The sequence below is a fragment of the Triturus cristatus genome, chromosome 7 (assembly GCF_964204655.1).
Source record: "Triturus cristatus chromosome 7, aTriCri1.1, whole genome shotgun sequence".
NCBI classification, from domain to species: domain Eukaryota; kingdom Metazoa; phylum Chordata; class Amphibia; order Caudata; family Salamandridae; genus Triturus; species Triturus cristatus.
Genome location: NC_140590.1, coordinates 1,772,668,726 through 1,772,684,395, shown reverse-complemented (window position 1 = coordinate 1,772,684,395; position 15,670 = coordinate 1,772,668,726). Strand labels below are relative to the sequence as shown.

At 43.7% G+C, this 15,670-nt stretch overlaps 1 pseudogene; it reads right to left on the bottom strand.

Moving 5' to 3' along the window:
• Positions 1-1,201: 1,201 nt before the first annotated feature.
• LOC146813054 (olfactory receptor 5V1-like) lies at positions 1,202-10,696 on the bottom strand (annotated as a pseudogene).
• Between the last annotated feature and the right edge of the window lie 4,974 nt (positions 10,697-15,670).

Sequence of the window (15,670 nt, the reverse complement as noted above, 5' to 3'; positions counted from 1 at the left end):
TTCTGCTTCTCAGGATACTATAGATGATGAGTATGACACCTTTAAACTATTGCATTATACATAATAGGGCTTAAATGTTATCTCTATAATATATCACAATTGCATTTGATCATATGAGATCACATGTTTGCAAATGTTGCCAGAATGGCCGAAGTGGAATCGAACAACTATATCATCTTTCTCTTAATAATACAACACAAATACAATTTCATCCCAACTGCAGCATGTGTGTCAACTATTCAAACTGTTTCTTCTTAATGAGATTATAAGAATCATGACTGTGCCTCACTCTGCCTGATACTGATGTAGTTTGTCCCTTTATTAGCAGATTTGCTTGGTATACCAACACCAAGAAACTGCATTGCTGGAAAAATGGAAGGGAAACATTAGACTTCTGGAAATAAGGTCATCACACTTGCTATCTTTGATCTTCCATTTCTGTACGTCCGTCTCTTTGGTTCGTTATTGCTAATGTGTTTGTTGTCAATGGTGTGGAGTCTTATCATGGCAAATGTCGATTTCAATGCTCAATTCCACACACCACTATATTTTTTCCTTACAAACTTATGGTCAGATTTACAAGCCCCTTGTGCCACCGGTGCGTCACTTTTTGTAACGCTCCTGCGGCGTATTTTAATGCCACATATTTACAAGGACAGGCAAAGCCACCCTGCATGACTTTTCCTGTCCTTGTAAATATGGCCCCTGTGCACGCAGCACTTTGCATGAAAGGGGAATTCCATGGGTGTTGCTGTGGATGTTCCCATGCAACACCCATTGAACCGGACACATTTCCAGATTTACAAGAAATCGTTAATCTGGAAATGCATCTGAATGCTACGCCTCCCCGGGAGACCTGGCTATATCTGAAACCCAGGACTAGTGGAATCTAACAGTGAATTATCTGAATGAGTGGAGGGTGCACAACAGCTCAACCAGTAACAAAGTCAGCAGTTCCTCTTCTTGCATCCCAGCCTACATTAAATCTGTCTATGACTGCTGTGAGCTACGCTAGAACCTCTCTGATTTCTAAAATCATAATATCAACTTTGGAATAAAACTGAAAAGGTGCACATGGTACTAGAAACATCAATGCTAGAATCTACCAAATGCTGGGATACACCCTCAGTTATAAATAACATCTATTCCTGCAAAACATTCTTTGAAAGTTTAAAACATCTGTCATTTTGTTTCTTAAATGCTATTTCGTATTCTTTCTCTGCCTCGGGGTGTTTTTAAACTCTTTATTTTTTAGGCAGTATATAATGGGATTACATAGTGGAGTTATAGCAACATATAACAAAGAGAATACTTTGTTGTATTTTACTGAAGATGTTGATGCTGGTCTCATGTATGTAGAACAGATAACGCCATAGAATAATATAAGTACAGTGAGGTCAGAGGCACAGGTGGAAAAGGCCTTGCGTCTCCCCTCTGTAGACCGGATTTTCAGGATTGTTGAGATGATGTTGATGTAAGATGCAATAGTTAAAGCAAATGGTGCAACTCCAACTAGAGTACCCACGACGTAGATTGATAACTCAAGAACACTAGTGCTGCTACATGAAAGCTTCATTACAACTGCCACATCACAGAAGAAGTGGTTGATTGTGTGAGACCCACAGAATGAGAGCCTAGATGCTAGTACAATGTGTGGTATTGGATCAATAAAAGTATATAGCCAACATATGGCAGCCAGCTTCATGCATACTACATCATTCATGGTGGTCACATACCGTAAAGGTTTGCAAATGGCCAGATATCGATCATAAGGATCTCTGACAAAATTTCGAAAGTCAGAAATTCGATCTACAAAAATATCGCAACAAAAATATCGATGTCAAGAATATCGACATCCTATCTACAACATGGTAAGTACAAAAATATCGAAAATAAAATATCGATGTCAAAAATATCGTTTTTAAAAATATCGGGTTTTTTTTGGTTACAAAAAATATGTAAAATAAACATATAATACTTATAAATAAAATAAACATAATTACATATATTTCATAATGTTAAAAATTAGTAATTAATCAATATAAATTAATAAAAAAATTAGTAAACATATACATATAATATATAATATATATACTTACTTAATAATGTTTTTATAATTATGTTAATACATTGCAAATTATTTAAAAATATTAAAAATTGCAAAAACATTACGCACATAAAACAATAACATAAATAAAAATTAAATGTTTATATATAACAAAATAAAAAAATTACATTTAATTTAAATATTGTTAAAATTAATTATATACTACATTAACTAAAATAATAAATAAAATATTAAATCGCAGAGACAATAAAACTACTACTCCAGCACCAAAAAAAACAGAAAGAAAAATTTTGGATATCGGAGGGCTAAAAATTACTATATCCACTCCAGATAGTGTAACAGTAGGGAAAGTGTTGGATAACGTAGAGGTATAAATTATTATTCCAACTCCAGGGAGTGCAACAGTAAGGAAAGTGTTAGATAGCGTAGGGGTAAAAATAACTATTCGAAATCCAAAGAGTGCAACAGTAGGGAAAGTGTTGGATGGCGTAGGGGTAAAAATTAGTATTCCCACTCCAGACAGTGCAACCGTAGGGAAAATGTTGGATGGCGTAGGGGTAAAAATTACAATTACCGCTCCATACAGTGCAACAGTAGGGAAAGTGTTGGATAACGTAAGGGTAAAAATTACTATTTCAACTCCAGGGAGTGCAACAGTAGAGAAAGTGTTGGATTGTGTAGGGATAAAAATTACTATTCACACTCTAGACAGTGCAACAGTAGGGAAAGTGTTGGATAGCGTAGGGGTAAAAATTACTTTTCCAACTCCAGAGAGTGCAACAGTAGGGAAAGTGTTGGATAGCGTAGGGGTAAAAATTACTATTCCAACTCCAGAGAGTGCAACAGAAGGGAAAGTGTTGGATAGCGTAGGAGTAAAAATTGCTATTCCAACTCCAGAGAGTGCAACAGTAGGGAAAGTGTTGGATAGCGTAGGGGTAAAAATTACTATTCCAACTCCAGAGAGTGCAATAGTAAGGAAAGTGTTGGATAGCGTAGGGGCAAAAATAACTATTCCAACTCCAAAGAGTGCAACAGTAGGGAAAGTGTTGGATGGAGTAGGGGTAAAAATTAGTATTCCCACTCCAGACAGTGCAACCGTAGGGAAAATGTTGGATGGCGTAGAGGTAAAAATTACAATTCCCACTCCATACAGTGCAACAGTAGGGAAAGTGTTGGATAACGTAAGGGTAAAAATTATTATTCCAACTCCAGGGAGTGCAACAGTAGAGAAAGTGTTGGATTGCGTAGGGACAACAATTACTATTCCCACTCCAGACAGTGCAACAGTAGGGAAAGTGTTGGATAGCGTAGGGGTAAAAATTACTATTCCAACTCCAGAGAGTGCAACAGTAGGGAAAGTGTTGGATAGCGTAGGGGTAAAAATTACTATTCCAACTCCAGAGAGTGCAACAGTAGGGAAAGTGTTGGATAGCGTAGGGTTAAAAATTGCTATTCCAACTCCAGAGAGTGCAACAGTAGGGAAAGTGTTGGATAGCGTAGGGGTAAAAATTGCTATTCCAACTCCAGAGAGTGCAACAGTAGGAAAAGTGTTGGATAGCGTAGGGGTAAAAATTATTATTCCCACTCCAGACTGTGCAACAGTAGGGAAAGTGTTGGATTGTGTAGGGGTAAAAATTACTATTCTAACTCCAGAGAGTGCAACAGTAGGGAAAGTGTTGGATAGCTTAGAAGTTAAAAACAACATACTTATAAATACAATAATTCTTTAAAATAATTAATAATGTAATTAATAAATAACTCAAAATTACTTACAAATACCAATAGATATTTATTAAAAACATAACTACCAATAAATATTTAATTCGCAATAAATTAATAATAAATACCAATAAATAATAATTAATGAATATTAATTACCAATTAAAAAATATTAAACAATTACATTTTGTATACCAAAAAATAATTAACAAACTTTAATTACCAATTAAAAAATATTAAACAATTGCATATTTTTTATACCAAAAATATTAATTATTATACATTAATTACCAATTAATAATTAATTATTAATATAGTAATTAGAAATAGCAATAAATAATATTTAAACATATCTAATTACCAATTGATTATTAATCAACAATAACCCAATTTTCATACCCAAAATATTATAATTTAAAATATTTACCAATTAATAATTAATCTCCAATTAATTAATTATCAATACCCAGCAACAAATGTAATATTTACTTAATTAGATTTCAATTACTGTCAGGTCCCCAACAAAGAGGTCACATGTCAAGAAAGGTATTCAGTATAAGAAGAAAGGAATGATGGTGGCTGTGTTGTCAAAACTGTGTAAACAGCATTTGGTGCGAGGTCGAATGCAACATGGCAGCAGAGTGTTCCTTAATCCGAAACGGGTTAGCGCTCTAGTTGATTGGGCAGATTTGCGTGATACCGGTGAGGCGCGCGGAGAGCTGCGCACTTCACCTGAACTGTGAGAGGAGTAGGAGGTTACCTCAACGCGTCGCGTTAGTCAGGGAAAAGAAGATACGCGTCGCGAGAAATTCTGAGGAGAATTTAGAGTTTGGAAGCAGCCAGCAACCCCAAGTAAGACTGTTCCATTTTTCTACCAGAGAAAACGTTCCGAACTTCGCAGCAGCGGAAGTTTAACTGAAGCACCGGTTCTAGTGAATGAAATTACAGCGTTCTAAAAAGTCAACACAAGTTCTGGAGTAGCGTTAGTTTTTGGTTCGAGTTGAGTCAGCTCAAGTCTAGAATATAAAAGGTTAAGGTTCACTAAGTAGTTCCGAGTGAGTTCCGATTCCTGTCAATAAGAAACCATAGGGAGTGGAAAACTCTTGAGGGCAGAATACAAATGACACAGAAAAGTAAGAACAAAACCACAGAGAAGCAACAGTAGTTAGAACAACCAATAAAAGGTGAAGAAGAATAAGAAAATAAACCAAGGCTTCCGTTCTCTGTCCAGTAAGTGAATTTAGAGAAAAAAGACTAAGAGAGGTCAGGAAGGGAGAAGGAAATATAATAACACAAGTTATTCATCTTACAGTGAAAAAACATTAAGAACAGAAGAACGAGTAGCATAGAAGAGAAGCAAAGGCACACAGCATCAGGGTGGGTACAATAGAGAATAAGGAAAGACATAGGAAGGAAGAAAAGGGAAGTAGAAGGTGATTTACATGTAATTGTTTATTTACAGCTCACGAACTACAGCAAGAGCCAGAGAAAAGATAGACTACATAAGAAGAAGCAGAAAGGAAGACCACCAGTGTGTGCATTCTCTTCTCTGTCCAATTCCCCTTTCCCCCTTGGGGCTCTTCTGGCTACGCATTTAGATATTGTGGAGGCCGGGGAGTTCAGAGGAGGAATTGGGAGCTTGCGTCATCCTGCTCCTGTGTCAACCGCCAGCAAGAGAAGAGCTGGTTCTGACAGAGTGAAGTGCCCACGAGGTACAGGCACCTGAGCAGAATGGCGGAAGGTTTGGATTTAAAGAAGCTAGGAAACATTTTGGATGAGATACAAAGAGAACTAATTACCGTTAGAGAAGAAAACAGGGAACTCAAAAAGGACACCACAGAATTGGCGCAAAGAATAGGGAGTTTAGTTGCGGGAGATGAGTATAAGATATCTTCCCCAGTTTTGGGTTCATTTGAGGAAGCTGCTCCGTCCCAGTCAAGGGTTAACACACAAGTAATACATTCTTTATCCCCGGTGATTCCCTTAGCACCCCCAGAACGCTTTAGTGGAGACCCCCAGAAGGCCCAAGTCTTTTTAACCCAATGTTCCTTGCACTTTATGTGCAGACCAGCCTTGTTTCCAGATGCGCAGTCTCGAGTGGCATTTATCCTTTCCTACTTAAGTGGGGATGCCGCAGCTTGGTCAATGCCTTTGGTCACCAGAAACGACCCTGTGCTATTCAATTTAGAAGACTTCAAGAAAGAGTTCATGCGAATTTTTGACCGTCGGAAGGTGTCTCAAGCTACCGACAATTAACTTTTAGAGATCCGACAAGGAAACAGAGAGTTAGTTGCATATTTGGCACAATTCAACAAGTTGGTGTTAGAGACGGAATGGCCAGAGAACAAACGAGCCGCAGTATTTTATCGGGGGCTAAAGGATGAGTTAAAAGATGCCTTAGCGCAAGTTCCCAATCGTCCCACAGACATCTCTGCTTTGGTGGAACTAGTGTTGGAGATCGATTTTCGCCAGAGCGAGTGAAGAGGCGAGAAGAAACGAGATTATCGACCCAGTGTACCGCGTTTTGATAGAGCCAGATATGAGCCTCACAAGGAGCAAGATACAAATCGCGGAACCGAGCCTATGCAAATAGGAACTATCCGTGGACCTCTTACAAAGGAGGAGAAGGAGAAGAGGCGGAATAATAAGTTGTGTCTCTATTGTGGAGGAAGTGGGCATTTTGTTCGAGATTGCCCCAAGAAGCCCAAGACGCAGTCGGCGGAAAACGCCACGCGCCACCAGTAGCTGGAGTTGGACTGGTGGTTGCAGAAACAAAGTCAGCTCCAATGAATCATGCTTTGGCAAATACCTTACAAGCAGACGCTCCTCATTTGGTGATATCTGTCACTCTGAGCTATCGAGAACAAAAGAGAAATCAGATAGCTGTGATGATAGACTCGGGAGCGACAGGTAATTTCTGCGATTTACAATTCGCAAGGAGAATTGGATTACTAGCAATCCGAAAGGAGAAGAGTGAGCCCGTCAGAGCAGTGGACGGTACCAATCTGTCATCAGGCCCCATTGTGAGTCACACAGAGCCAGTGCATCTAGAAACCACAGAAGGTCATCATGAAATATTACAATTTAATCTAATAGACGCCCCGCAGTTTCAATTGATCTTAGGGTTACCATGGCTCACGGAGCATAACCCCACCATAGATTGGGCCGCAAGAACAATAACCTTGAACTCGGATTACTGCAAGGAAAATTGTTTCAAAGACTGCAAAATTGGAATAAAAGAATCTCCTGCTTATCATTTAAGTGAAAACGAAAATTCAGTTTGTTTGATAGACACGGTAACCTTACCAAAGAAATATGGAGAATATCAGGATGTCTTTAATGAAGTTGAAGCAAAGAAATTACCTCCTCACAGGGAGTATGATTGTAAAATAGACCTGGAACCTGGAGTGAACTTACCCTGCAGTAGAATCTATGCTTTGACCGAACAAGAGGATAAACATTTAAAGAAGTATCTGGCGGAATACTTAGAGAATGGATTCATTCGACCTTCGCAGTCTCCAGTATCCTCCCCTTTGTTTTTCATTCCAAAGAAAAATGGAGAATTACGCACGTGCATAGACTACAGGGCAATAAATCGAATAACAATCAAGAATCGTTACCCTTTACCTCTGATTTCCACTCTTCTGGACCAGGTGAAAGAAGCTAAAATCTATACCAAGCTTGATCTGCGAGGAGCTTATCACCTGGTTCGAATCAGAGAAGGCGATGAGTGGAAGACGGCGTTTAGAATGAAGCAAGGTCTATTCGAATACCAGGTGATGCCATATGGGCTATGCAACGCGCCAGCTGCATTTCAACATTTTATTAATGATGTATTGAAGGATTGTATAGACCAAATAGCAATTGTGTATATTGACAACATATTGATTTACTCGACAGAAGTAGAGACACATGAAGAACATGTCAAGAAGGTACTACAAAGACTTCGTGAGAATGGGTTATTTGTCAAATTGGACAAATGTGCATTTGATGTAACCACAGTCGAGTTCTTGGGATTTGTACTTGCTCCAGGAGGAATCACCATGGATGAACATAAGATAAAGGCAGTGACTGAGTGGAAATCCCCTACCTCAGTTAAAGAAATCCAAAGTTTCATAGGATTTGCCAACTTCTATAGAAGGTTTATTCAGGCTTTCTCAAAAAAGTTAATCCCAATCACACGTTTATTGAAGAAGGGAGTTCCTTTCCAGTGGGATGCTGAAGCAGAGGCAGCATTTGAGCAATTAAAGAAGGCAGAACCAGAAGTTAGATTGAGTAAGACCCCAAAGCCAATTCAGACTGAGAAAGGAAATGAGTTTGAAGTTCAACAAATTTTAGACTCTAAACTACAGAATGGGAAGTTGTACTACTTATTAGATTGGAAGGGTTATGGTCCGGAGGAAAGATCCTGGGAGCCAGAGTCTGAAGTAAATGCTCCACGACTAGTAGCAGAATTCCACAGAAGATTTCCAAGCAAGGTCCGGAAGGAAGGAAGATCTTTGAGGGAGGGTACTGTCAGGTCCCCAACAAAGAGGTCACATGTCAAGAAAGGTATTCAGTATAAGAAGAAAGGAATGATGGTGGCTGTGTTGTCAAAACTGTGTAAACAGCATTTGGTGCGAGGTCGAATGCAACATGGCGGCAGAGTGTTCCTTAATCCGAAACGGGTTAGCGCTCTAGTTGATTGGGCAGATTTGCATGATACCGGTGAGGCGCGCGGAGAGCTGCGCACTTCACCTGAACTGTGAGAGGAGTAGGAGGTTACCTCAACGCGTCGCGTTAGTCAGGGAAAAGAAGATACGCGTCGCGAGAAATTCTGAGGAGAATTTAGAGTTTGGAAGCAGCCAGCAACCCCAAGTAAGACTGTTCCATTTTTCTACCAGAGAAAACGTTCCGAACTTCGCAGCAGCGGAAGTTTAACTGAAGCACCGGTTCTAGTGAATGAAATTACAGCGTTCTAAAAAGTCAACACAAGTTCTGGAGTAGCGTTAGTTTTTGGTTCGAGTTGAGTCAGCTCAAGTCTAGAATATAAAAGGTTAAGGTACACTAAGTAGTTCCGAGTGAGTTCCGATTCCTGTCAATAAGAAACCATAGGGAGTGGAAAACTCTTGAGGGCAGAATACAAATGACACAGAAAAGTAAGAACAAAACCACAGAGAAGCAACAGTAGTTAGAACAACCAATAAAAGGTGAAGAAGAATAAGAAAATAAACCAAGGCTTCCGTTCTCTGTCCAGTAAGTGAGTTTAGAGAAAAAAGACTAAGAGAGGTCAGGAAGGGAGAAGGAAATATAATAACACAAGTTATTCATCTTACAGTGAAAAAACATTAAGAACAGAAGAACGAGTAGCATAGAAGAGAAGCAAAGGCACACAGCATCAGGGTGGGTACAATAGAGAATAGGGAAAGACATAGGAAGGAAGAAAAGGGAAGTAGAAGGTGATTTACATGTAATTGTTTATTTACAGCTCACGAACTACAGCAAGAGCCAGAGAAAAGATAGACTACATAAGAAGAAGCAGAAAGGAAGACCACCAGTGTGTGCATTCTCTTCTCTGTCCAATTCCCCTTTCCCCCTTGGGGCTCTTCTGGCTACGCATTTAGATATTGTGGAGGCCGGGGAGTTCAGAGGAGGAATTGGGAGCTTGCGTCATCCTGCTCCTGTGTCAACCGCTAGCAAGAGAAGAGCTGGTTCTGACAATTACTTCCAACACTATTCCCCTATAAACGCACGAAACACTCAAATAATAAAATAATAGTTAACATAATTATCAATTAATCAATTAATAAAAACTAATTACCAATTAATAAAAATTAATTACCAATTAATACTTAATTAACAAAAATATAATTATCAATACCAATAAATAAATAAAAATATTACTTAATTACAATTAAATTACTTCCCACCCTATTCCCCTATAAACTAACAACCCGCTACAGAATTTAAACGCAAACATTATTTAAAATTTATGTATAATTCCTAAAAATGTATAATTAATTTCATATAATTAAATTACTTCCCACCCTAATCCCCTATAAACCCACAACCCGCTACAGAATTTAAACGAAAAAATTATTTAAAATTAATTTATAATTCCCAAAAATGTATAATTAAATTCATATAATTAAATTACTTCCCACCCTATTCCCCTATAAACCCACAACCCGCTACGGTACTAAAACACAAAATTAACTTAAAAAAACATTATTAACATATAAAAATTGTATACATACATTTTAAAACCAGTTGAACACTTAACAAAAAATAATTAACACATACATATTAAATGCATAATAAAATACATAGCAATATTATACATATCGATATTAGTGACATAGATATTGGTAACATCGATATATTTCATATAGAAATTACTAACTTCGATATTACTAACATCGATATAAAAAAACCGATATTACTTACCTTAGGGTCAATATTCTGTCCATCGATATTCTTGACATCGATATTCTGTCCCTTCGATATTCTAGACTCGATATTATTGTAGGTCGAATTTAAATTTTCGATATTTAGACTGCTCACCCGATCATAAGCCATGGCTGTAAGAAGGAAGAATTCTGTAGACACCATGGTGCTGAAAAGAAACATCTGCAGAAGGCATCCACTTAGAGAAATGTGTGTTACCTCCTGAAAGAAGTGAGCCAGCATATTTGGAACAATTATTGTTGTGTAACAGATGTCCAGAAAGGCTAGGTTTGTAAGGAAAAAATACATTGGTGTGTGCAGTTGTTTGTTGGAATAGACAATCACCATGATAAGAACGTTCCCCACAATTACCAGGACGTAAATGAGTAAAAAGGTCAGAAAAAGGGGAACTATAAGATGTGGAAAATCAGAAAAACCCACAAGGGTGAACTCAGATGCAAAGGTTTGATTTTATCCTTTCATGTGTCTTCGAATGCGGTTTTCCAGAGTTTGGATATCAAGAATATCTGCAAATAAAGAAAGAAGGAAAGTAATGGCCAAAACACACATAATTTTGGGAGAAAAATGTCTGTGGATGTTTTAAGGTCACAGTTCATTTATTTACTATGCGTAAAAAAACTATTTAGTGTGTGACACAACATAGGTGACAAGTAAGCCACCCCTGGTGTGTTCTTTTTTCATTTTCCATGGGGCAATGATTTGGCTGCATGATATCTATTGCTAATTCATATTTTGTTACTTATTTATGTTATATATTTCAGCTATATCTATTCGAAACTTGTCTAAAAGATACAATCAACACAAGCAAAAACCAATAATAAAAGTTCTAAATTGTTGCAAATTAGATGATGCCTTTGACCCTATGTATTACTGTAAGGGCTGACAGCTTTTAAATGAGCTATTCCTGACCAATGTTTAGGGCTGGCAAAGCAAAGACCTTAAGTTAAGAGCAAATACACAGAGAGTAGGCTTTGGGTCACCCCTGTCACTCACAAACCTATAGAGCTATCACCTTTCAATCATTGCTCAATTGAAATGTCTTTAACATTTCGCCTCATCCCACAACAACGGGCCTGAGTTAGAGTTTGTGGGACTGGTTACTCTGTCACAAACGTGACGGATATCCCGCCTGCCGTATTACGATTCCCTTAGGATACAATGAGATCATAATATGAAGGATGGTATATTCATCGCACCTGTGAGAGTTACCCCATCCTCCAAACTCTAGATCAAGCCCAAAGATTTTCAACATGAACTTGGAAACATTTCTGCCCAACCTTCCTCCACCCTGGCTGGAATGGCTAGTAACCAAAGAGGCAAGTCAGTTGTTATGCGTACCCTAAAAGTGGTCCAAATTCTTAAAATAAAATTGATCAACTTTGTAGTATAATAAATCAAGCACCTTTGTTTTTTGATCAGGGCCCATCCTGAACTCACATATCTGATGGGGCTCTCAAATGTGAAGATGAAGGAAAAGGAGGCTCAGTGAAATAGAACATTTCCCTACGATCACAGAATTGGCAAGCATAGCAGCCAAGATTGATCACTGTTTTTGGTTGTAAAGTGTGCAGTCCAGCCCCTGGAGGGGTATAATATTCTGTCTCTTATTTTACATCAACAGTTAATGCTTTGCCTTCAGTTCTTGTTGCCCGAGGTCTGTCATATGAAAACAGCTCATGTTGGACTTGAGGGCCTTCAGAGACCTTGAGCTGAGCTGGTGCCAGGGTTCTGGCAGGAGCCTGATTCAAGCTTTAAGCGTCTCGCCCACCTCTAGAGAGCAAGCTGCAATGAAACTCACCTTCACAAAATATACAGAGGTGCCGATCACGATCCGGTAAAAACCGGGTACGAACCGTCGGACGGAGCATAATCTCCGCCCGACGCGTACCCGGTCGTCAATTTTTACAAACAAGGAATTACGATTCGCACGGGTACACCATTACCGTACGAATCGTAAAAAAGCCCGACCGAACAAAAAAACACCTACCAATGCGATCCGGGAAAGCGCCGACCTGACGTCGGGACGCTCGCAGCCAGCCATTCACGACCCAGGAATTACGATTCGCACCGACGTCACCCCGCACGGTGAATATTTTGCGGCAGCCAAAAACTGCCGGGAAATCAGGACGACGCGAACAAGGACCACCAGTACGCGACGGACAGACGACGACGCGAACAAGGAGGACCAGTACGTGACGGACACACAGGACGACGTGACCAAGGAGGACCCGTACGCGTCAGGACGACGCGATCAAGGAGGACCCGTACACGACAGGACGACGCGATCAAGGAGTACCAGTATGCGATGGACTGACATGGACCCGAATCTACGAGTCATCCCTGCCCTCATAGCAGTACACCTCCTCTACAGGTTACGACGCAGACGCCGCAGAAGGTCAGAATAACTAAGGGAGGGGGGAAAGTGGTGTGGGGTGGGGGTGGCACGACCAGGGCAGGCCACAAAACAACCACATAAGTCACACACCACACATGGCCTGGACATACCTGACTCCCATGCCCTGGTCACCACGAGGGGGTGGGGGCGTGTCCTGATAAGCCAGCGACCGCCACAACGGAAGTCCGTCACCACGCGAACCGGCAACACAACCAGACAGGTACGTCCCGTACCCACTCCTGAAGAGCGTGGGTACGAGTCGTACCACGCCCACACACACGTCACCCCAACAATGGCGGGACGGATCGTACCCACGTGGCAAAGGCCTGGGTACGGCCCGCACAAGCATCACATAGCGTGGGGACGGATATGTACGGACCCTACCCCCACCCCGTATGCATGGAGCGTACCCCCACCCCAACAGTGTAAGTACGACCCGTACCCCCACCCGCATATGCAAGGAGCGTACCCCCCATGCCAACAGTGGAAGTACGACCCGTACCCTCACCCGCGTATGCAAGGAGCGTACCCCCCACCCCAACAGTGTAAGTACGACCTGTACCCCCACCCGCGTATGCAAGGAGCGTACCCCCCACCCCAACAGTGTAAGTACGACCCGTACCCTCACCCGCGTATGCAAGGAGCGTACCCCCCACCCCAACAGTGTAAGTACGACCCGTACCCCCACCCGCGTATGCAAGGAGCGTACCCCCCACCCCAACAGTGTAAGTACGACCCGTACCCCCACCCGCGTATGCAAGGAGCGTACCCCCCACCCTAACAGTGTAAGTACGACCCGTACCCTCACCCGCGTATGCAAGGAGCGTACCCCCCACCCCAACAGTGTAAGTACGACCCGTACCCCCACCCGCGGACTCACGGACAGTACCCCCACCCCAACAGTGTAAGTACGACCCGTACCCTCACCCGCGTATCCAAGGAGCGTACCCCACACCCCAACAGTGTAAGTACGACCCGTACCCTCACCCGCGTATGCAAGGAGCGTACCCCCCACCCCAACAGTGTAAGTACGACCCGTACCCCCACCCGCGTATGCAAGGAGCGTACCCCCCACCCCAACAGTGTAAGTACGACCCGTACCCTCACCCGCGTATGCAAGGAGCGTACCCCACACCCCAACAGTGTAAGTACGACCCGTACCCTCACCCGCGTATGCAAGGAGCGTACCCCCCACCCCAACAGTGTAAGTACGACCCGTACCCCCACCCGCGTATGCAAGGAGCGTACCCCCCACCCCAACAGTGTAAGTACGACCCGTACCCCCACCCGCGGACTCACGGACCGTACCCCCACCACACCAGTGTAACTAGACCCGTACCCTCACCTCGAATGCATGGAGCGCACCCCCACCGTGTATGTTCCAAGCGTACATATCCAGAAATAGGAGGTGTGTGTGCAGAGTCCACCCAGCAGTGCCCTGAGACAGGAGGGGTGTGTGCCTATCACTCCCAGCAGTGCCATGAGGCAGTAGGGGTGGATGCAGAGTCCTCACAGCAGTGCCCTGAGACAGGAGGGGTGGGTGCCTATCACTCCCAGCAGTGCCCAGAGACAGGAGGGGTGGATGCAGAGTCCTCACAGCAGTGCCCTGAGACAGGAGGGGTGGGTGCCTATCACTCCCAGCAGTACCCAGAGACAGGAGGGGTGGATGCAGAGTCCTCACAGCAGTGCCCTGAGACAGGAGGGGTGGGTGCCTACCACTCCCAGCAGTGCCCAGAGGCAGGAGGGGTGTGTGCAGAGTCCTCCCAGCAGTGCCCAGACACAGGAGGGGTGGGTGCAGAGTCCTCCCAGCAGTGCCCAGAGACAGGAGGGGTGGATGCAGAGTCCTCACAGCAGTGCCCTGAGACAGGAGGGGTGTGTGCAGAGTCCTCCCAGCAGTGCCCTGAGACAGGAGGGGTGGGTGCCTATCACTCCCAGCAGTGCCCAGAGACAGGAGGTGTGTGTGCAGAGTCCACCCAGCAGTGCCCTGAGACAGGAGGGGTGTGTGCCTATGACAAACAGCAGTGCCCTGAGACAGGAGGGGTGGATGCAGAGTCCACCCAGCAGTGCCCAGACACAGGAGGGGTGGGTGCAGAGTCCTCCCAGCAGTGCCCAGAGACAGGAGGGGTGGGTGCAGAGTCCACCCAGCAGTGCCCAGACACAGGAGGGGTGTGTGCAGAGTCCTCCCAGCAGTGCCCTGAGACAGGAGGGGTGGGTGCCTATCACTCCCAGCAGTGCCCAGAGACAGGAGGTGTGTGTGCAGAGTCCACCCAGCAGTGCCCTGAGACAGGAGGGGTGGGTGCCTATCACAAACAGCAGTGCCCTGAGACAGGAGGGGTGGATGCAGAGTCCACCCAGCAGTGCCCAGAGACAGGAGGTGTGTGTGCAGAGTCCACCCAGCAGTGCCCTGAGACAGGAGGGGTGGGTGCCTATCACAAACAGCAGTGCCCTGAGACAGGAGGGGTGGATGCAGAGTCCACCCAGCAGTGCCCAGACACAGGAGGGGTGTGTGCAGAGTCCACCCAGCAGTGCCCAGACACAGGAGGGGTTGGTGCAGAGTCCTCCCAGCAGTGCCCAGAGACAGGAGGTGTGTGTGCAGAGTCCACCCAGCAGTGCCCAGACACAGGAGGGGTGTGTGCAGAGTCCTCCCAGCAGTGCCCTGAGACAGGAGGGGTGGGTGCCTATCACTCCCAGCAGTGCCCAGAGAAAGGAGGTGTGTGTGCAGAGTCCACCCAGCAGTGCCCTGAGACAGGAGGGGTGGGTGCCCATCACTCCCAGCAGTGGCCAGAGACAGGAGGTGTGTGTGCAGAGTCCACCCAGCAGTGCCCTGAGACAGGAGGGGTGGGTGCCTATCACAAACAGCAGTGCCCTGAGACAGGAGGGGAGGATGCAGAGTCCTCACAGCAGTGCCCTGAGACAGGAGGGGCGGGTGCCTATCACTCCCAGCAGTGCCCAGAGACAGGAGGGGTGGATGCAGAGTCCTCACAGCAGTGCCCTGAGACAGGAGGGGTGGGTGCCTATCACTCCCAGCAGTGCCCAGAGAC